This window comes from Panthera onca (genome assembly GCF_046562875.1).
Source record: "Panthera onca isolate mPanOnc1 chromosome E1 unlocalized genomic scaffold, mPanOnc1 haplotype 2 h2.Chr16_ul_5, whole genome shotgun sequence".
NCBI lineage: Eukaryota > Metazoa > Chordata > Mammalia > Carnivora > Felidae > Panthera > Panthera onca.
In genome coordinates, this window is record NW_027675819.1 from 919,291 (window position 1) to 942,099 (window position 22,809).

At 36.7% G+C, this 22,809-nt stretch overlaps 1 pseudogene; it reads right to left on the bottom strand.

Moving 5' to 3' along the window:
- Positions 1-22,809, bottom strand: part of LOC144615155 (EF-hand calcium-binding domain-containing protein 13-like) — a 99,029-nt pseudogene that overhangs the window by 46,952 nt on the left and 29,268 nt on the right.

Genomic DNA, 22,809 nt, shown 5'->3' on the forward strand with positions numbered 1-22,809 from the left:
AAGGAAAGAAAAATCTGGCACGTGCTACGACATGGATGAATCCTGAGGGCATTATGATAAGTGAAATAAGCCATTCATTCACAAAGACAAATACTATATGATTCCACTCAAGTATCTGGAGTAGGCAAATTCACAGAAACAGAAAGTAGAATGATGGTTGTCAGAAGCTGGAGAGGCACAGATGGGTAGTTGTTGTTCACTGGGTATAGAGTTTCAGTTTTGCAAGATGAAAAAGTTCTAGAGATTCGTTGTACAACCGTGTGAATATACGTAACCCTAATGTTATTGAACTGTACAGTTACAAATGGTTAAGATGACAAATTTTATGTTACGTGTTAGATACCACCATTAAAAATAAATTTTAGGGGCACCTGGCTGGCTCAGTCCAAAGAGCATGAGACAATTGATCTTGGGGTTGTCAGTCTGAGCCCCATGTGGAGTGTAGAGATTATTTAAATAAATAAAACGTTAAAATAAGATAAATTTTAAAAACAGTATAACGGGGGAAATGGGAGGGAGAAGTCGGCTACAACCACGACACTACTTCACAAAACAGCAATGAAACGGTGACTAAGTTCGTGAATGAATGATTACAAGGTAAAGCACTCAAGAAATTTGCTAATATTGTCTTTAAGAACACCACTTAAGCAATTCATCATAACTGACAAATTATAATGTAGCTTTTTTTTTAAGTTTATTTATTTTGAGAGAGAGAGAGCACACAGGGTAGGGGCGGAGAGAGAAAGAGAGAATCCCAAGCAGGCCCTGTGTTGCCCACAAGAAGTCCAACACAGGGCTTGAACTCACAAACTGTGAGATCATGACCGGAGCCGAAACCAAGAGTCGGACGCTTAATGGACTGAGCCACCTAGGCGCCACAATAATGTAGTTTTTAACATGAGACTTCATGTAAGTATAAGAGAAAAATCTCTTCCTTTGGATTAATTTTTCTCTATCTGAGAAATCCTTTGGGAAGACACAAAAAGCTTATCTTTCATTTTTAGCATATGAATAAACAAAAGGAAATAAAAACAGCAAGGCTTAGTATCTTTCATTTCTCATTTTAATCTTGCTGAAAAATATTTAATTATTTGCATAAAAACCCAAATCATTGCAAGCAAAATTTTTAACAAACTGATTGTGGTGTTGATTGTATGACTCTATACATTTCATGAAAATTAGTGCATGAGTGAGTTTTATGTATGTAAATTATAGCTTAATACAGTTTTTTTAGAAATGTTCTAAAACAAGGGAAACAAAACCAGTATTTCATTCAAACAAGTTCCTTATAAAAAAATTAAAAATCAAATCACCCATCAGTTGCTAAAAATGGGGCTAATCACCTGTTGGAATCCCTCATTACCTTACTATACATTTATGTAGTACTTTACAGTTTTTAAAATCCATCTAACAATTCTGTGAGGGAAGCAAGTTAGCTATCACTACCCTAATACATCAAGTTTTCATGGCTTGCCTGAGAATTTCAGAACTATTAAGTATCTACCCAAAAAGCAAACTCAGTTCAGTTGAACCTCTTTTCAACCTAACCACTTCTTTCCTCCAAATCATTTTAAAATAAATTTCCTACCTACCATCACATTCAGGAAGACTTTGCTCCTTGGAGAGAGCGCTCATAAAGTCATCTAACTTCACCATTCCATTTCCTGTAAAATAAAGACTTTAGATCATGCATTCTTTATATTTTTGCATAAAAGGTAAATTCATAGTTTCATACAACTATGAAAAAAATTACTTCTTCACTTCATCATAATTCTATTTCTCCTTTCATATCCTGTCTCCCTAGATGAGTCTCTGAATTAGGTCAGTTCGTTTCATTTTGATAATTACTCAATAATTTTTAAATACCTATTATAAAGTGCAATGGACTGAGCTAGGTCCTCAATTTTTGATAGATATAGGAAAAAGGAAAGGTGACCATATAGATGGACCATGAGAAACTTAAGGAGTCTATTTCATACCATCATGAAAACCCAGTCAAAATGCTATCCATTAAGACACCTTGACAATACTGACCAATCCTGACAGACCCAAGTGTCCCCATTACTATCAGCTGATCCAATTAACTACCTATTTTTAGATATACACCCTCCACAGTGATCCTACCAATCCTGATAAGCAACATGAAAGGGCTCAATAATTTTAGTAGCACCTACACCTTAGGTTTTTTTTTTTTTTTAATCTTCTTTCCCATTTGCCTTAGCTAAGAAATTTTGCTCAGGTTCTAAGAATTCATTTCTAACATATTCCCAAGTCAGTCTTTCCCCAAAATGTTGCCTCTGCCCTCTCCTCAGCTGAACTTCTGTTGTGGATGGGTCTTACTTAATGATAAAACAACTTCTCCAATACAAAAGCTCTTCCTGGAAACTTAAAATCTGCCTTGAACTTAGGCTGGTGACCGGGATATGCTATTTAACATCTAGATGCTAATCATCTGCCTTGATTGGTTAAGTACCATTAGCCCTAAATTCCTAGTTGTAGCACTTCCTTACCATTTTGGAATCTCCGGTTATTTCTTCTTGGATGCTTTAGGCTATTTGCTCAGAGATTTTTGTACCCCTTGGATTTTGTGCTCTTATTGCCTGAACCTCCCTACAACTGGGCCAGCCTTTCCAGTACCTGTCCCATACGGGAAGGCATAGCTAGGGATAGTGATAGAGTGTTACATAACAATTCTGAGATATAAAAGGCCTAGTCCCTCCAAACCAATGCATTAGGGCAGATTTTCCAGGAATTTTTTTTTCCACTTTCCATTTTTATATCTGTTCTTTTAGAATCTTCTTTAGCATGGCCCATTCTGTTCCATTCCTAGTTGAGAACTTACTCCATCATTTAATACTATCCCATAAAAGTATCTAATTTTTTCAAAAAGTTTGGTATTATCAGTCTCACCATTTTGAGTAGTCTTTGCCACAATCTCCTTGAACTCTTTGTCTGATAAAGTAACTCCTATTGAAGGCAAAATGGATTGAAGTTCTTCTGCAGCAATGTAATTTTCTTGGAGTTTATTGATAGCTTCACAGATGTTTTGTAAATATACAAAATGTAGAAGACTATTCAGCCACAGAATTTATGTGTCTTAAGCAATAATTAGCCCCCAAAGTCTTTAGCAATTAGAAAACAAGTTTTATCTAATTATTATTACCTCATATGACTGCTTTTTTCTTCATATTTCTGTTGTAGCTTACATTATACCTAAATATTTCCCATATAGCTCAAACAGAAAACAATCTTGAAGTTCTATAAATGTTTATAAACTACTTGTTTGGAGGAACAGCCTGTTCCAGTGACCCAGCCAATGCTGCTTGGTTCTGATTAAAATATAATGAACGAGTTCAAGAGATCACAACAACAAAGTGTTTTGTCTAAATTCCAGGATTCCAAGCAAACAATGAGAGTTCTTCCCCTTCCCATCATTTTAGGCTACATGTTTTCAGTTCACAATCTTCAAAATCATAAAATCTTAGCAGTAGATACGCATGGCCGTCATGAGTCCCCTAATATCATGCACTGAGATAGGCATAGTATCACTTCTCTGTAATTCCCACCAAAAATGCATAACCTGAACTTACGAAGAAATATAAGGAAAACCCAAAACGAGGGACATTTTACAAATTAACTAGTCAATACTCTTCGAAAGTGTCATGGTCATGAAACTATCCTAGATCAGAGGAGACTAAGGGACACATGACAACTGAATGTAACGTGTGATCCTAGATGAGACCTTGAACCAGGAAAAATACATTTATGGACCAATTGAAAAAAATTGAATAAGGTCTTCAGATGAAATAGTAAATAATATTGTATCAGTGTCAATTTCCTGATTTAGTTCACTGTACTGTGATTATACAAGATCTTAATACCTGGGAAAACGAGATGAAGAGTATATAGAAATGTCTTTCCCTTTGTGTAATTCTTATGATTTAAAAATTATCATAACATGAAAAGTTAAAAATGTTTTTAAAATGTATATCAAATGACAGTCACATTTCAGAAATGCTCAATTACCATCAATTTATCTTGAGAAGTTATACCAGATAAACTATTTCACACTTCTCTTTACAAAGAATATTAAGTATGGCAAAGGTTGGCGACACCAGCAAGATAGATAAGCACTTTCTTCCACAGGCTGCTTCTACCCATGGGCTAAATGCCTACTATTCCACTGTTCCTTTAACAAGTGTTTTAATCTTACTGGAATATAAAGAACTCAGAATTAGGAATGAGGCACAGAGTAATAGTAGTGTATCAGTAAAGGAATCAGAAAGAACATTGTTGTGCCTCCTTAAAAGAGCACATTTTCTGTTCAACTGAGTTGTTTAAAATTTGTATTACTGTGTAAGAACCACTAGTATTTCACTAAGCACTCATTTTAACAATTACCTTCAATATTAAATGCAATAAAAAGATAAGTTTCTTTCAAGAAAATAAACAACTTGAGTAACTTCAGCCAAGGACTATAGGAAGGAGTATTTAATTAAGTTCCAAACACAGGACTTCTGTGATAGAGGTACCACGGAAGGAGGAAACTATATATTGGTTGGAAAACCTTGCTCATCTTTGAGAAAGACCATAAAGCCCTGGGGACCCAAACTGTAAAATAGTAGTTATTTTATCTTTCTTCATATTCCCATGTCCAAAAGAGATGATATCTGAAGCATTATCATATCATGTTGGATATGGATATCATATATTTAAATTACGGAACCTGAACAAAAATTTCACATAGACTCCTTACATATTTAGTTTAAAAATTATAAAATAAGCATTTCCAAAAGAAAACAGGCCCTCTATTTCTAGGGAACTTGAGTGAGTTGAATTAATCTCTGAATAAACTTCTTGGTCAAAGTTAGGCATCTGAAAAAGGGAACACAACCATCTAAAAAGGCACAACTTAAAACCACTGTGTTGTATACACTGATCTATATACCAGAAGTGGTGATTACTCAATAGCACTGACAAATGAAATGCAAACAACTGTCTAATCAATGGTTAATTCAGCTTGTTTCTGTGATGACTCAAGAACTCAAGGACCTATATTTTGACTTACATATATGATACTGACCCAGAGCATTCACTGCAATCTTTTCTTTCGACGAAACCCGTTTTAGGAGGCTGGAATGCCTTCTCACAGCTGGCTTCTGAAGTTTCGGGATACTAAAATTATCACTTTTATCCAGAGACTTTTTGAGGCTTGTAATGCTCTTCAAGCTATGTGACGTAGACTTTGAGTCATGAATTTCAATCTTCTCTGAACTTTTCTTAAAGTTTATGCCATCCTTTGAATATGGTTCCCAGAATCCTGTATCACTGCTATCAACCCCATTTAGGAATTTTTTTATTTGCAAAGGATTTTTTGATCTTTTAAGTTCAAGGTAATCATTATCCTCCATAATTTTATGATATTGGAGGTGTTTTCCATTTAACTTTGGGAATAATGATGGTTCACGTAGTCTGGAAGAGAAACTGCTTTTCATCCTATACTGTGGATAACATTCTGATATATTTGATAACTTTCTGTTTGAGGTAGATTCATCCAAGGCAGATGATTCCATACCTGCTAAGCAAGAGAAACATATTTAATTATTCTATTTACCTGTACCATTTGTAATAGTTTTTAAAAAGTAACAACTAAGTCCTCATGAAAACTATTCAAGAAATTATCAATTGCTTAAATAAACAAAGTTTAAAAAGTTAAATAAGGTTAATATGTTGAAAAACTAACAGAGCTGATAACTAAGACTGAAATATTAACTAGGTTAAATATAATCTTCTGGTTTAATATATTTAAATTCTTTTATCCAAAGCTATTTGAAGTTGCACCAAATCAAAAGTGATAGCCTACTGAAGGTTGTAGTTCTCATTCCCCACTCTGCCAATTTTGAAAGATTATAGGCTAAATATGCCAATACAGCTACAAATCCCTTAGTTATGAGCATACTGAAGTATAAGGAAGTTGGAGTGGGGAAATTTTTATTTATAAAATCAGAATACAGGGGCACCTGGGTGGCTCAGTTCGTTGGGCATCCCAGTTCGGCTCGGGTCATGATCTCACTGCTCATGGGTTTGAGCCCCAGATTGGGCTCTGTGCTGACATCTCAGAGCCTGGAGCCTGCTTCAGATTCTGTCTCCCTCACTCTCTGCCCCTCCCCCACTCACGTTCTGTCTCCCTCTCTCTCAAAAATAAACATTAAAAAAATTGTTTTTCATTTAACATCAGAATACAAATATTTACCCTCCTAAAGATTCTCAGTACTTGTGGGAAAAAATAGTTTGTATATAAAATAACCTCTTCAGAAAAATATTAATACAATGTCCCACTGGGGCTTCCTTTATAAAATTCATCTGATGGCTCAGAATAGTACCTTACATTTGAATAACACATTTTAAAGTATTTCAAATGTTATAATACTTGATTTTATGATAGACTATTATTCTCCTCTTAGAAGTTTAAAATATGTTTGATCATTGAAGGCAAAACTTATAAAACATTGTCTGAAGTTTTCAGTGTGTATAGTGGTAATACATAATAAAATTACAGCTTAACAGAGGGAGGGTAAAAAGATCTATATAAGGGTAAAACTTCTATATTCCACTTGAAGTGGTAAAATATTTATTTTAGCATACTAGAAAAGGTTAAGTATGTATACTATAATCCTTAAAACAACCACTGGAAAAATACAGAGATATAGTGAAAATACATATAGAATAAATTCACATACTAAAAAAATGCTCCCCAAAAAAGAAGGGAGAAAATGGTTGAAAAACAGAGGAAAAAATAGAAAACAAATAATAATATGGTACACCTGGTCTGAATGTATAAGTAATTACATTACATATGATCTAAACACTCCAATTAAAATACAGGAATTATACAAATAAATACAAAAAACATCACCCAACTCTGTGTGGTTTACAAAATACTTCAAAACTGGTGATATAAGAAGGTTAAAAGTAAAAGGATGGAAAATACTTACCATCTAAGCACTAATCAAAAGAAAACTGGAGTTATATTAGAATCAGAAAAAGTAAACTTGAGAGAAAAGAAAATTACCAGTGATCACATACATATTGCATAATGATAAAAGAATCAGCTCACCAAGAAGATAGAACTATTCTAAATGTGAATTCACCTAGCAACAGAGATTCAAAATGCATGAACCAAAACCTGACAAAACTGAAAGGAGAAATAGACAAATCTACAATTATATTTGGAGACAATATTCCTTTCTCTATAACAGAACTAGTAAAAAAAAATCAGCAAGGATTCAGAAGAATGAATAACATGAATTATTATGCATGGGAGTGGGTATGTGATTATTAGTAATATCTATGTCAGAAAAGAAAAATTAATGAAAAAACTTCCACATCAAAGACAAAATTAGAATTCAAAATAAACTTTGAAACGTTCAGGTAATAATAGCAAATTGAACAGCCTTCAAACACTCCATTTAAACTAAGGAATTTTGGGGATGCCTGGCTGGCCCAGTCAGTTAGGTGTCCAACTTCAGCTCAGGCCATGATCTCGCGGTTTGTGAGTTGGAGCCCCACATCAGGCTCTGTACTAACAGCTTGAAGCCTGGAGCCTGCTTTGGATTCTGTGTCTTCCCCTCTCTCTGCCCTCCCCGGCTCGCTCTCTCTCTCTCTCTCAAAAATAAACTAAAGGAATTTTTAAAACATCACAAATCCATAATAACAAAAAAGAAGAGGAAAAGAAACTACTACAATTAAATTTTGGAATCTGGAAAGCTGATGAACTTAGTAGACCTGAAAAGGCTGAACCATAAGGCAGAATGGGGAAAGCCAAGAAGCAACCCAGTTCATAACACAAAAACTCCAAAAGCTCATAAATTAGTAGCATTTAGGTATCTCTAAAAGTGAGGGTAAGAGTGAAGCTAAAAAGAAAGAACTGGTTAAAATCCCTTTAAGTAGTAATTTGATACCTAGGGTCTCTTCACACGGCCAGATATTCACTTTTATCCACTGGGCACAGCCAGTTATTGATCTTCTCCTACTCCAGCAGGAAAGTGACAATTCATCAGAAAGGGTTAAACACAAGGGCTCTGGATTATGGAATACTAAACACAATAGAGGGTAGGAGTATTACCTGCAAAACTCGGAGGGAGGCTTACACTGAATAATGGGAACTTCAGTCTTTCGTCTTATTTAACACCTGGAATTCTATGAAGCAAGGCTATACCTGCGGGAAGGATATTCAAAGTTTCTTTGAACACTCTGACCATCTCAAAAGGAAATATACCCTAAAGACAGTCATATTAAGGGTTTTCCAGGCAAATAGCCCAGCCAGACCACCCGATAGCAGGGTTTCTCAGTCTCAGCAGTACAGGCATTTTGAGACAGATACTTCTTTATTGAGAGAGCTGTCCTGTGTATTGTAGGATACTCAGAAGCATCCCTGGCCTCTCACCACTTGATGCCAGTAATACAGATTGTGATGACCAAAAATGTCTCCAAATGTTTCCAAATGTTCCTGGGGGAAGGGGAAGTTCGGGGCGGGGGGCGGGGGAAATCTCCGAATCATCTCTGGTTAAGAATCATTATCCTACAATGGAACTGGAGAGTGTGATGCTAAGTGAAATAAGCCATACAGAGAAAGACAGATACCATATGGTTTCACTCTTATGTAGATCCTGAGAAACATAACAGAAACCCATGGGGGAGGGGGAGGAAAAAAAAAAAAAAGAGGCCAGAGTGGGAGAGAGCCAAAGCATAAGAGACTGTTAAAAACTGAGAACAAACTGAGGGTTGATGGGGGGTGGGAGGGAGGGCAGGGTGGGTGATGGGTATTGAGGAGGGCACCTTTTGGGATGAGCACTGGGTGTTGTATGGAAACCAATTTGACAGTAAATTTCATATATTAAAAAATAAAAAAAAAAAAAAAAAAAAAAAAAGAATCATTATCCTACAGCTCATAATCAGCTAGTTTTGCCCTCAGTCTCAGAGCTTCCAAATAGCTTTTGAGTTCACCATTCTCAAATATGAGTAGACAACCAAAGATCACCAGACATTTGAGGAACACTCCTAAAATGAAAAACAAACAGAAAAAAATACCTTGGAGGAGACAGAATATGAATGAAAAAGGAAATCTCAAAAGCATTGCAACAGAAGTTCTTAGTTGCAACAGAAGATATTGTTTGTGGAACAATAGAAATGCTCATGAAATAAGAGGAGGATATTATAATAAAATAACAGAGGGGAAAGAAATTATTGGAAATTTAAAAGTACAAATGAAAAACTAAATAGAAGCATTGGAAGATAAATTTAAGGAACTCTCTCAGAAAACATAACAAAGAGTGGCACCTGGGTGGCTCAGTCAGTTAAGCATCCGACTCTTGATTTCGGCCCAGGTCATGATCTCACAGTCGTGAGATTGAGCCCTATGTTGGGTTCTGCGCTGGGTGTGGAACCTGCTTAAGATTCCCTCTCCCTCTCCCTTTGCCCCTCTTCCACTCTCACTCATGAAATAAATAATAAATAAATAAAGCATAACAAAGAGATAAGAGAAAAAGGTTAAAAAAAAAAGGAATCATCCCATTATGTCACATATCCAAATATCAAGAGTTCCACAGAGACAGAAAAAATAGAGGAAAGGAAATCATCAACAAATTATTTTAATTTTCCAGAATCAAAGGACGCTGTATTCAGCACAATCGTTACAAAGAAACTTCTTTCAAGGAGACTTTCAGAAGACTAGAAAATATCCTATATGCTTGAAAAAAAAAAAAATCAGTGTCAAAGTCAAGAGTCAGAAAATTTTGCACTTCAATGGCAATACTGAAAAGTAGAAAACATAGAAAATTATTTACAATCTAGAATTCTGTACCCAAACTATCAATAAAATATGAAGACAGAATCTGTCATAGGAGGAGAGAAGTGAAAAGTCTCCAGCATGTTAATGAAGAAACATCTCAAGATGACAGTTGCACACAAAATGTAGAGGGCAACAAATTCATACTGAAGAACATCAAAATACTCTAAAGAAGATTTCTTCAAGAAGACAAAACTACTAGAATACCTTGTGCAGACAAACTTACGAAGAGGATATTTAGACAGTTGGCAGAGTCTAAGCTTCAATCAGTAATATATATACTTTTTTTTTAAACCAAGCAAATAAGTAAATAAGACAACTCAAAGAGGGAAAAATTGTACAGAAAGAGAAAGCAGCCACAAGATACTTACATGTGGCTCAGCAGCGAATAGTGTGTACATAAATATATTAACATAAATACAGAATTAAAACTTACTCAATTACCCTATGACTATATTAGGAGGATGGATAGGTATGGGAAGTGGATATGGTGGGGACAGGGAAAATGAAACAGAGCTAAATCCTTATTTTTCATATTAAGGAGTTTACTAGGTCTACCCAAAATTTTAAAAAATCAACAAGAAGCAATACAAACATGTTATTTACAGTCATGAAAACAAATATCAGGTAATCAGCTAAAATGTTTGCCTCTGGAGAAACTGAGGAAAGGATCAGGCAAGAGGCTGCTCTATTTGTAGCAAGTTTATTAGAACTATATAATTCTTTTTTCTAATCTTTTTAAATCTTTATTTATTTTTGAGGGAGGCAGAGACAGACTGTGAGCAGGGGAGGAAGAGAGAGAGAGGGAGACACAGAATCCGAAGCAGGTTCCAGGCTCTGAGCTGTCAGCACAGAGCCCAATGCGGGGCTCGAACTCATGAACCGTGAGATCACGACCTGAGCTGAAGTCAGACACTCAACCAACTGAGCCAAATTGAGCTTAAAATTATACACATAGATAATCTTGACCAAAGGATGTCCGGACAGAGAAAGAAAAGGGAGTGACACCATGTGTAATAGGAAGAGATTTTTAAAAACATACTTAATGGAGAAAAACAAAACTAATCATGAATGATACTGAATAATATACTAAAAACAATTTTTAAAAAATGTTTTAATGTTTATTTATTTTTGAGACAGACAAAGCACAAGCAGGGGAGGGTCAGAGAGAGAGAGGGAGACACAGAATCTGCAGCAGCCTCCAGGCTCTGAGCAGTCAGCACAGAGCCTGATGAGGGGCTCGAGCTCACGGACCATGAGATCATGACCTGAGCCGAATTTGGACATTTAACTGACTGAGCCACTCAGGCACCCCTATATTAAAAATTTTTAACTGTCAATGTCAGGATGTCAGAATGACCCACAAATTGCAAATTACATTTTTTTTCTTAGTGTTATTATTTTGTTTTAAAGTTGACTTCATGTTGCAAAATATTAAGGGAAAGATAAAAGAAAATTATGGTAGTTACATAATCAATACTGATTAGGTATATTTAGGATTTAAACTTTTATCTAAAGAGTTAGAGTAATGGGGGGGGGGGGTGCACACGGGTGGCTCAGTCGGTTAAGCGTCTGACTTCAGCTCAGGTCGTGATCTCGCAGTCTGTGAGTTCGAGCCCCGTGTTGGGCTCTGTGCTGACAGCTCAGAGTCTGGAGCCTGTTTTGGATTCTGTGTCTCCCCCTCTCTTTCTGCCCCTCCCCCGCTCACGCTCTGTCTCTGTTGCTCTCAAAAAATAAGTAAAACATAAAAAAAAATTTAAAAGAGTTAGAGTTAATGGGGTCAGAGAAGGCTTTCAGATTCCATATGATAAAACCTACAAATTAGGATTTAATTTAAAGGCAATTTATTTATAAATAAAACTTGCTGTAGCAACAAGAGCTCACTTACAAAAATCTTCATACTGGTGCTGTAGTTCATCCAAAATAAATAGAATATCTCTAATATCCACCATGTGGTTACCTGTAATAGAAAGAGTAAGTTCAAGTGCTGTTATTTCTTTTTTGAACACAAATCTAGTTTCCATCCCATTCTAATACAAAAACAACACAGAGATGTGTGAAAGTAGGAACAGAGGTTGTGAATAATATCTAGAATTGTTAATAGCTCAGTATACACTGAAACATAAAAGACCATTATTTTCTTTTTCCCTTAATAAAAGAGTTTCCCATCAAAAGAAATTAGTCACATTTTAAGCTCCACAGCTAGGTAATCAGGTTAATATTTCATTCATTTAACAAATAGTGTTTTGAGAATTTACTATAGGTAGAATTTCAAGTTTTAGCTCTTTTGTCTTTCTCACTGGATTGTGAGCTCTTCAAGAGTACAGGATGTCATTTGTTTCCCCAATGCCTAGCAAATTATATACTTCCTAGCACTTAAAAACTAATTTTTTTGAGGGGCACCTGAGTGGCTCAGTCAGTTGAGTGTTTGACTCTTGATTTGGGCTCAGGTCATGATCTCAGAGTTCATGGGTTCGAGCCCCACGCTGGGCTCTGCGCTGACAGTGCAGAGCCTGCTTGGGATTCTCTCTTTCCCTCTCTCTCTGCCTCTCTCCCACTTGCACTGTCTCTCTCTCAAAATAAATAAATAAACTTTAAAAAAATTATTTTTTAAAAATTATTTTTGATAAAACAGGGAGGGGGACAAAACATAAGAGACTTGTAAATATGGAGAACAAATTGAGGGTTACTGGAGGGGTTGTGGGAGAGAGGGTGGGCTAAACGGGTAAGGGGCACTAAGGAATCTACTCCAGAAGTCCTTGTTGCACTATATACTAATTTGGACGTAAATTTAAAAAAATAAAAAATTAAATAAAAAAAATATTTTTGAATGAATAAATATACTAAAGGCTGTAAAGAATCATGCAATGTCTACATTGTGGATAGCAGTAAACCATTTACTTAGCATCTTACACATGTACAGCACTCCCATAATTATAACTTCTACCATTCCTTCCCTTGCCTCTGTCTAAAACCATTTTCCTTCTTGGACAGTGTATGACAGAGAATGGGGTCAGAGACAGTGACCTCAAATAATGTTGTTCCAATTGGACACCCAATAGTTCTTGCCTCCAAATGTCTAACTTCGCTTGACATTCAAGGTGAGAAAGACCAGGTGTTGACTTACCTACTTATAAAAATACTAGGTTTGTTCTTCAGCCTATGCCTAAAAAATCAACTATTCAGTTATAAGCATAAGCAAAGACCCTGAAAAGAAGATGCCAGTTTTTAATGTGCCTTTTGAGTCCAAGAATTATTATATACACTATGGTTTTGGTGTTGGGTAAGATTGATTCATTCTGCTTCTTTGAAAATTGGTAAGCTATGTCAGGTCCAGGACTTTAAATCACTGCAAAGCAAGTAAGTATTTGACCCAACCAAAGAAGTGCTACACCAATTGATGTTAAGTTGCCTTCTGATTAGAACTGCTTCTCACATTCTGGGGGTTTTTTTAATTATTTTTAATGTTTATTTATTTTTGAGAGAGACAGAGACAGAATGCAAGTGGGTTGGGGCAGAGAGAGGGGGAGACACAGAATCTGAAGCAGGTTCCAGGCTCTGAGCTGTCAGCACAGAGCCTGACGTGGGGCTCGAACTCACGAGCCACGAGACCATGACCTGAGCCGAAGTTGGACGCTTAACCGACTGAGCCACCCAGGCGCCACTCTTACATTCTGTTTTTTTATTTTCTTGGTATTTATTCTCATTCTGTTCTTGATTGTGGTTCTAACACCCCAGTGAACTTCTGGAACTTCTGTAGAGTCCATATCCCAAGTTCTTAGATCAAAGCATAAGTCCTAAAATAATTCAAGGCTTCAACCCTCAAACTCGTGAATTTGATCAGTGTAAAGTTTCTGTTGGATCATCCAAAAATTAATCCAATGGAGAAGGCTGTATTGTTTATATCTGGTCTCTACTTAAAGAACTCCCCTTTCTGGAAAGAGGTCCAACATTGACCAGTGAGCATGCAGTAGCCAACCATGTATAGATTTACTAGCTCTCGCTCAAATTTATTCCTTCTTCTATGCAATGACAAATACTTCTCACACACATCTAAGACAAATACTACCCATTTATATAGTCTCTGGTGGCCAAATAAGCATTACAGAATCTGAAATTACTATTTTGACCCCTATCTAGCTTATCAAAACCTCAATGAATAATTCCTGGTTGAGACTGAGACAATCAGTACAGTTACAGGTAGCATTTACTTCATAAGAGAAGTTCAAAACAGCTTCCCACTCTTACATTTGTCCTTCTGGAGGAAGCTCATATTGGAACTTTCCTTTCCATTCAACCTGGAAAATGTAACTATCTAATGTGAAAAAAAAGTATCCTAATCATCAAAGTCATATTCAAGGCAACATTACTTTGAAGGTGTTAAATGACTATTAACACATTTCCATAATCTCCACAATAGCTCCACAATATCAGAGACCTTCTCATCAAAAATCGTACTAGTTACTACTTTTCACCCAATTCAATTACTAGATCGGTAAATACCACGAGAGAAAAAACTACTGCACCAATATCCTATCTCAGAAACCAAACTACCAGAACTGTCATCAAGTGATTTTCCATATTCCTCTTGCCAGATCTTAATGAAGCAAATGCTTATTGGACTTCCTTGCAAATTCCAGCAGCATTCCTCTTCATCATGCATACTCATGAAGATATTCTCCATGTTATCAGTACTGCTCCAAAAAACCAAACCAAATACAAAAACAAGATGTTAAAACAGTACCTATATTGGGGCGCCTGGGTGGCGCAGTCGGTTAAGCGTCCGACTTCAGCCAGGTCACGATCTCGCGGTCCGTGAGTTCGAGCCCCGCGTCAGGCTCTGGGCTGATGGCTTGGAGCCTGGAGCCTGTTTCCGATTCTGTGTCTCCCTCTCTCTCTGCCCCTCCCCCGTTCATGCTCTGTCTCTCTCTGTCCCAAAAAAAAAATAAATAAAAAACGTTGAAAAAAAAAAAAACAAAAAAAAAACAAAAAAAAACCAGTACCTATACCAGGGTGCTACGACTTCTACTAGCAGGATAACCGACTTATATCACTCCTTACTTCAAAATTCTGTTACAGAAGAATCCATATCTCTTACCGGGGTAACCCAAAACTTTTGGCATTCTGAGGGTGTCCTTTCCTTTAATGTTTAAGTAAAATAGCCCCGACCCCACACCATACATTATATGAACAGCAATCAATACTCCCTCCAAAATTTGAAGATTCCTGAGTGTTTTATACTCTGGCAGTTGATTTTCGTTTTTTCTATTCCCGTGGACTCCTGATCTCTCTCACATTATCACATCCTATAGGTGCTATCTTCTCTCCACCCCAAGCCTACCTAACACAGAACCTACAGACCCTTTTCCTTTAAATCCACCCACCACATGACTAACACAAGGCTATTGTATATAACCAACTCTTACTAGATAACTTGAAATTAATGAGAGTAAGGGATTTCTTTATAGCACAGCAAGCACTACATAGTATTGTCCTAAAGTTCTACAGCCACTCTCTATTGATTGCTAGACCCCCATCCAATCTTAGGTTCCCTCAGTGTTCCTCTTCCAGCTGCCGATTAGCCACTGTTGTATTCTAAGTTCCTGTTGTTGTCTTATATAGAGTACTTTACCTTACCTTTTTGCTCAAACTAGGTATCTCCCAATAGGCTTTAGCTCTCATAATCAAACATACCTGTTAAAATGATTTTCCTAGTCAAAAGACAAGGACCTCCCCTATGAGGAATTTTACCTTAAGTCACAACCAGGTTATTAAAAATGACAAAATGAAAAAATCTTATTCTCTCTGGTTGGAGGAGATGGAGTGAAGGGTGAGACTTATTAATTCATTCAACATATATTTGTTGAGCAGTTAATATGTGCCACAAGCACTGTATGGAGTACTGAGGATACAATATTGAGCAAAAGTACACATGATATCTGCTTTCTTGGTATTTAGTCTTATTTGAGATACAGATCTTCACAAAACCATAAGAAATAGGGGTACCTGGGTGGCTCAGTCGGTTGGGCGTCTCATTTTGGCTCAGGTCGTGATCTCGTGGTTTGTGAGTTCGAGCCCCGCATTGGGCTCTGTGCTGACAGCTCAGAGCCTGGACCTTGCTTCAGATTCTGTGTCTTCCTCTCTCTCCCTGCCTCTCCCTCACTCACACTCTGTTTCTCTATCTCTCTCAAAAATAAACAATGAAAAAAATTTTTAAAAATATAAGAAATAAAAATTGCAACTGTGATTAGTGCTGTGAGAGTGTATGAGAACTTGACCTAGTCAGAAAAGTCATGGAAGCATCCTTAAAGAATAGAGTGGAGTTTAGATCCAAAGTATGAGTCGTAATTCACTAGGAGGGAAAGAATGCTCCAGGAAAAGAAAAGAATATATGTAAAGGCTATGGCAGGAGGAAGCCTGGTATATAACTGAAACTCTAAGAGGGCACAGTAAGCAAAGCAGAATGTGGTCTGAGATGACGCTGGAGATCTAAGGTAAAGGCCAGACATTGCAAGTCCTTGTACGTGACCTTAAAGGGCTCTTCATCCCAAGAAGTATTATTAGAGTTTATGCAAGGAGGTAACATGATCAGATGTGTGGGTTTTTTTTATTTTTTTATTATGTTTATTTATTTTTGAGAGGGGAGGTGGGGCAGAGAGAGAGAGGGAGACAGAATCTGAAGCAGGCTCCAGGCTCCGAACTGTCAACACAGAGCCCAACATGGGGCTTGAAACCACAAGCCTGAGATCATAACTTGAGCCAAAGTCGGACACTTAACTGACTGAGCCACCCAGGCGCCCCACAGATGTGTGTTTTGAAAAGATCATTCTGGCCATAGTGTTAAGGGGGATAAGACTGGGTGTGGGTGGGGGCACCTGGGTGGCTCAGTCGGTTGAGCGTCCGACTTCGGCTCAGGTCATGATCTCACAGCTCGTGAGTTCGAGCCCCCCGTTGGGCTCTGTGCTGGCAGCTCAGAGCCTGGAGCCTGCTTCGGATTCTCCCTCTCTCTCTGCCCCTAACCCACTCGCATTCTGTCTCTGTCTCTCTCAAAAATAAATAAACATTAAAAAAAAAAAAAAAAAAGACTGGATGTGGGTGGACTTGTTAGGATGAACAGTGATGGTCCTAAGGAAAAATTATGGTAACTTGGACTAAGGAAATGGTGGAAAATAGAGAGATTTAAGAGATATCTAGAAGTTTAAAATAATAGTAATTCACAACGGTTGCATGAGGAGAACAGAGAAAACAAGAGTTGTCAAGGATAATTCCCAGGTTTCTGCTTCCTATTTCTTGAGACTATTCTAGTGCCAATGGGTTCTATTTAATTCCTACAACAATCTATGAAATCAGCATAATTTTTCAGTTTAGCTCCCCAAGTACAAAGCCTAGAAATCCAGACCAGAATTCCATAAGCCAAAAAAAGAAAAAAAAAAAAAAAAAAAAAAAAAGCCACAGTGGTTTCATATGTAATTTCTGTTGCTTCTGGTAGAGCATGCCCTAAAGGCTATTTAATAATATGACTTGAGATTAAGCTTTAAAATCCCTATTTTATGGGCATCTTTATGCTCCAGAACATCCCTCCACTTATGTCTATCAACCCAGAACTCACCATAAATGACTACCTACTAAAATCCATGCAGCCTGGTTCTATCTTCACACTACATCCCAGCCACCAAAGACCCCCTAAAAGCCACCACTGACAAATGACAAAAACCTGTGGAAGCCCATGGAAAAGGATGCCATGTCTGATAATGTTCCTGCCATATTTACACAAACTGTTCCCTCAGTCTAAAATGTCTTTCTCATTCTTCATTACCACCTTCAACCAACTAACCCCTATTGATCCTTCAAGATTTAGCTCAGACATCACATTCTCTGATTATCTTTCCCTGGTGTTTCCAGTATACATTTGCAGCCTAACTACATTCTGTAACAGTATTTGCTATATACGACATTAAATTTTCATTTTATTTGACTCTTTCCACGCTAGAATGTGAACTCCTTTGGAAAAAGAAATGTGTTCTATTCATCTCTGTATCACCTTGCATAGTTCCAAGCACAGTAGATATTAAATGACTGACTCATTAAATACATGGATAATCAATGAATCAATCATTTATCAATCCATTATTATCAGACACCCCTGGTGACATATAAACATGTAATACAAAACATCTGCTAAATATATTCATAATGTTTTTTTAAAAATCTACATTTTGCAAAGAGTAACTGAATAGCATGAGAAGATTGTGTAATCAAAGCTATCTAATAAAGTTAAAAATTCAAGAAATTTAGGTCTCCTAATTTGTGAAGCCAATGCCCTTGACATTAAAGAAACCATCTCTCCACAAACAAGAAATGGAAAAGAGAGGAAAGTTTGAAAAGAAAATAAATACATTTTTCTCTTAGATTTTTATCAAACATACCAAAATCTAATAATTTTAGAAATTTCTCATTTAATTTTTCTAGACTATCTCTTACCACAGACACCAGTAAGCAACATTGATAGGTGGCAAGAGGTAAGAATCAAGAAGGAGAGATAAAGGATGAATCAGAGCACTGATATCCAAGAAAGGTATATTTACATAGTAATTCAAATAACTCACTGTCTATACTAGCATGTTTTATCACTTCCTGGAAAAGTTTCAGGAATTACAGGAATATCCATGCTATCCAAAACAGCAGCCAGTTCATCAGTCGCAACTCGACCACTTTTTATCCTACAGAAAATCTTCAAGGCATTCTGGAATGCTGCAAAAATATAATAAACAAAGAAGTTATTTTATCATGAGAATCAACAGCTTTTCTTGGAGGGGCTGATTTTGTGTCAACAGCCTACCAGGGTACAATACCTTTACATAGGCATAGGGTTTTCTAAAAATTTACCTGCAAGTAGGCATTTGCCCAATTCCATTTGCCCAATTTATATTAGGACCACATTCCTAATATAAAATGTAATATTTGCTATTATCACTATTGATATAATATTAGCAAAGATAGGTGGTATTTATTGAATGCTATCTATATGCCAAACATTGTGCTAAAAGCTATAGGCATTGTGCTAAAAAGCTCTGGATTATCTGATTATTCTGTATTCACCGCTTAGTTAAGCCTTGTAACTAAAATAATTTCATATCTATCAGTGGTATAATCTATAATAGCAAGGCAGCTTAATCTAAAATTTGAGGGCATCATTGTTTTAAAATGTAATTTAGAAAAAATAGTGTAAAAGAAAGAACAGAATAGATGCAAAATTTCTCTTCAGATTTTTTATATTACAAAGAGTTTAGCAATGGTTTAACCACTATTTAAAGGTCTTCTATTTCTCCACAGAAACTTCATTTTCTTATGCTAACAGTCCTTAACATCAAAAATGAATTGGAAAGATTTGCAACAATATGGATAGAACTAGAGTGTATTGTGTAAGTGAAATAAGTCAGTTAGAAGAAGACAAATATGTTTTCACTCATATATGGAATTTAAAAAACACAACAGATGAACATAGGGGAAGGAAAGGAAAAATAAGATAAAAACAATGAGACTCTTAAATACAGAGAACAAACTGAGGGTTGCTGGAGCGGAGGTGGATGGGGGATGGGCTAAATGGGTGAGGGGTATTAAGGAGGGCACCTGTTGGGATGAGCACTGGGTATTATATGTAAGTGATGAATCAGTGGATTCTACTCCTGAAACCAATACAACACTGTATGTTAACTAATTTGACTTTAAATAAATAATTTTTTAAAAATGAATTGGACAGAACACAGTTAAATGAAAATATTCATATTAATGAGAGAATTTTCCCTAAACAGATGTCCTCCTTAAAATCTAAACAGATTGATACCTGTGTCCTAATGCTAAATTTAAGTGATCCTCCGACTACCGCACCCCTTAATTTGATAAGGAAACACAATTCCCATAATCAACTTCAGAGAGCGAATCACTTTTTGTCAGACTACATTTTCTCAGAATTCAGGATATAACAAGCCTAGTGATCCACAAGTTCTTAGATTTGCACAATCATGGCGGAAGAACTGGGCATTATTCACTCATCCAACCAACCAGTTGTTATTGACCAGGCGAGCAAAAGTAGCAGAGGAAGGACCTCTGGGAATCCTCTCCTCCATAAAAGCTGTGAGAACACGGACGCAAACTGTCAGAATCAACTTTTTTCAAAACTCTGGCTATAAATCAAAGGCTTAGAGTAATCCAAAGAGTGTTTTCTTTCAGAAAAACGGCTGAACTTCAGTAATAGTGAGCTTTGTGGCATTTTAGCTTGCCATTATTCCCATCTTACCATCCCAGCTTCCCAGGAGCCTTGAAAACTAAGAGCCTACCCTCATGATGAAAAACAGCCGCCTGACAGCCAATGGAGAAGAATGAGTTTGGAACTTCTTCAAAGCCCCATTCTCTAAGAACTGTCATTATTAGACCTGTCTTGTGGCTCCCTGGAAGACCCTACTTGCCAAGCTGCCTTATTTGACCGGACTCAAAGCTTGCCCAAGGCAAAGAGCCTTTTCCCTGGAAGTACTCCTCAAACACAATCAGAGGCAATTAGTTAACATTATAACGGTCTGAAGTGGTGGGTAATAGTTGGAGCAAGCACTGGATGTTACATGTGAATGATGAAGCACTAAATTCCACTCCCGAAACCAGTATTATACTATATACTAACTAATTAGTTTAAGTAAAAACTTGAGACAAATGAACAAAAACCAGTCAGATTCAGGAGCCCTGCTCTTAAATGCTATTGCTGCTCTTCCAATGACATACTAATATTTTTTAGGATTAAAAAAAATTTTTTTTTTTTGGAGAGAGAGAGAGAACAGGGGAGAGGGGCAGAGGGAGGGAGGGAGGGAGGGAGGGAGAGAGGGAGAGAGAGAGAGACAGAGAGAGAGAGAGAGAGACAGAGAGAGAATCCCAAGCAGGCTCCATGCTTAATGTGGAGCTTGACTTGGGGCTCGATCCCACAACCCTGGGATTGTGACCTGAGCCAAAATCAAGAGTTAGATACTCCACTGACTAAGCCACCCAGGGGCCCCGACCCACTGATTTTTAAAAATCAAATAAACCCACAACTGTACAAAGAAGAAAGATAAAAGCAACACAAATTTCCCAACCAGGGCATGCAAAAAATGATGCATTTTGATTAATATCCTACTTGGATACCTTTCTATGTCTCTTTACGTTCATCAACGATTGTGAACATTTCACTCAATTAAAACAGTACATATAGTATACTGCCTTTTCACTAAAAATATGCCATGGACCTATTTACAAGTCAATAAATGTAGATTCATGCCATTAAAAAAAAAACAATTGGGGCAAATAATAGGCTAACAAACAAGCTTAAAAGGAAAATCTGGGAAATGAGACGTCTGTAGAGGCCTTTGAAAAGTTCCAACATATTCCTGAGCATCTAGATGGCCACACACATAAACAGGTCTGTACCCAGGAATACCAGAGTAGGTTCTGAACTCTCAGGTCTGGCTTACGTTGAGGATATACACACGCAGGAAGTGAAGGCTAAGGAAGAGTTGAAAACTATCTGTCTGAGTGTTGAAGGCATGCCCCAATGCACACATAGGGGTCCCTCTGGTTCTCCTCTACCTAATAACTGGCAACTAATTTTGCCTTGAAAGGAACTTAAGGACACAAGCACACATATATAAACTATAATGTGAAAATAAATATGTATAAAATATAAAATATAAGAAAAGATATTCATTGTGAAAGTGTCTATAATAGGAAGATAATTAGAATCAATAAAGGATTAGTTAAATAAATTATAGTACATCTACATTTTTCAGACACCATACAGCTATTAAAAAATAAAAGGATCGAGCACCTCGGTGGCTCAGTTGGTTAAGCATCCGACTATTCTGGCTCAGGTCATGACCTCATGGATTGTAAGATCAAGCCCCACATCAGGCTCTACACTGACAGCATGGAGCCTGCTTGGGATTCTATCTCCCTTACTTTCTGCCCTTCCCTCACTTGCTCTGTATCTCTCTCAAAATAAATAAAAATAAACTTAAAAACAATTTTTTTTAAGTAAAAGGCTGACCTACACTTACTGGCATGGGGAAAACTTTCCAAGACATATTACTCAGTTAAAAAAAAAAAAATCATGCTAGACAACAAAGTACATAGCATGATCCCTTTCTCTTAAAGTATAAGATGATCATATTTTTCCCTTTTATTTTCTTAGGGTCTCTTGATTTCTAACTGTATGCTTGATCTTTTCACTTGCCTCTATAAGACCCAGGTACTCTAGTTCTCTTCTGCCTAGTAACTGATAACTCATTTTCTCTTACAAAATATGTAAATATATACATTCATAAATGCATATAATAAAAGATGCTAAAGTCAACATTAACTTTAATATAGGAAGGATTAAAGAGGGTATTTTACATTTATATACTATTATATTGCTTGGATATTTTACTAAAAATAGTGTATTTGAGAATTAGGCATACTGTTTTAAGAGGAAGAAAAGAAATTTGGCACTTCTTGGTTGGTCTCAGAACATTTGACCATAAATAATAAATAAGGTCAAAATAGAAAACCAGAACTTGAAAAACAAAGGAATACATGATAGCTCAACTGTGGCTCGACAAGCAGGCAGTACTTAGGTACCCAAACACACTTACAAATCTAGTCAAGAAAAAGCTATAACCTGAAAACCAAGTAGACAAAGAGGAAACCCAGTGCTATAGGAGTTAATCAAAATGCCAAGTAGGAAGAAATTCAAAGAGGGAAAGCAAGCCAAGCATCACATCTATATTGCTAACTGATGCATACGGTAATGTATTAAATAACATTCACTACATTAATGAATAAACATTAAAGAGTTTTTCTTGCCTCTTGCTTCTTATCCAGGTATATAAAGATTATCACATTCATATATCCTTGATTCCAAGAAAATACAGGCTGGTTGACAGAAATATATAATCCCAAGG